General features: G+C 69.5%; 1 protein-coding gene across 1 annotated transcript in view; it reads right to left on the bottom strand.

Moving 5' to 3' along the window:
• The window catches only part of LOC104999184 (troponin T, fast skeletal muscle-like), a 16,338-nt gene that overhangs the window by 8,618 nt on the left and 6,546 nt on the right, over positions 1-1,174 (bottom strand). The gene's annotated exons all lie outside the window — the stretch shown is intronic.

The following is a 1,174-nucleotide window of genomic DNA, read 5'->3' as shown; positions in this document are numbered from 1 at the left end:
TTCTGTCTGGGAGGGTCTGCGAGAGCTAACTGCGGGGCCAGGATGCCCGGGAGACCCCCAGCCCCAGAAGGCCAGCGGTAGCTGGAGGGGCTGCCGGGGGCCCGTGGGTGCTGGCTGCGGGCTTCCGGCTTCCTTAAGCCTTTCCACTGGGGGTGGCCTCCCTGGAAGAAAAGCTATGACACACCTCGACCCTGATGCTGGTCAAGACTGGGGCCTCAGACCTGCGGAAGCCTGGCTAGTTGAGGTCCCAAGCCGAGGAGACAAGAGTGCTGAGGCTCAGCCCCGAGGGGCGCAGGAGCCTGGATCAGCTCGGCCCTGCGGGCCAGGCGCCTGCCCCTGCTCCTGGGCCTTTGGTGGCGAGGACAGGGCGGTCCACGTTGAGCTGCCGGTGCCCCGTCTTGGAGGCCTGGCCAGGGCGGGTGGGCTGTGGTCAGGGTCTCCCTTGCATCCCCTTCCTAAGCGCATGGATCCCTAGGTTGCTTAGCAACCGGCCTGCACTTGCGCAGCCTCCTGCGCCTACTGGGGCTGCTCGGCTTCCAGGTGGGCCTGGCGTCAATGCCCCCCACCCCCCGGCACCTGGTGGGGGACTGGGAGGGGGGCGAGGAGCGGGGGCGGCAAAGCGCCAGGCGGCAAAGCTCCCGGCCGGCGGGCAAGCAGGACGCGAGCTGGCATCCCCAGCCTGCCTGTCTGTTGGTCTGTCAGCCCCAGGCCTGGTTCCAGGGTGGCCTGGTGGCCTCCCGGCCCTCGGGCCCCGCCGGCCCCTTGTCTTGCAGGGGGTCCCCCCAAGGCCCCTGGAGGGGAGACAGTTTGGAGCCTGTGCTCTGGGTGCAGGCCCCGTGAGGAGGCCGTCTGCGGCCCCGCGAGGGCCATGTGAAGGCGGGGGACTCTGACTTGGGCCCCGATGGCTCCACCCAGGGGGCCCCGGCGCTTCCAAGCCCGTGGGCCCCCACCTCAGCCTCAGCCTGACTTTCTGCTTCACCCCACTTTCCTTCCCACCGTTCCCTCCTCGCCACGACTTCTCCGCTCTGCCTTCCTTGCTGTCTGGGGCCCTGCCTCTCCCCCTCTGCCCTTCTCCACCTAACCTGGTGGGTCCAGGGGGTCCCAATGGACCCCAGTACCATCCTCCCAGCACCCCTCTGTCAGGCCCTTCGGGCCTGGCCACCCCCCCTTCCTG

Source organism: Bison bison, unplaced genomic scaffold, assembly GCF_000754665.1.
Source record: "Bison bison bison isolate TAMUID 2011002044 unplaced genomic scaffold, Bison_UMD1.0 scf7180017853454, whole genome shotgun sequence".
NCBI lineage: Eukaryota > Metazoa > Chordata > Mammalia > Artiodactyla > Bovidae > Bison > Bison bison.
This window is presented reverse-complemented; position numbering and strand designations above follow the sequence as displayed.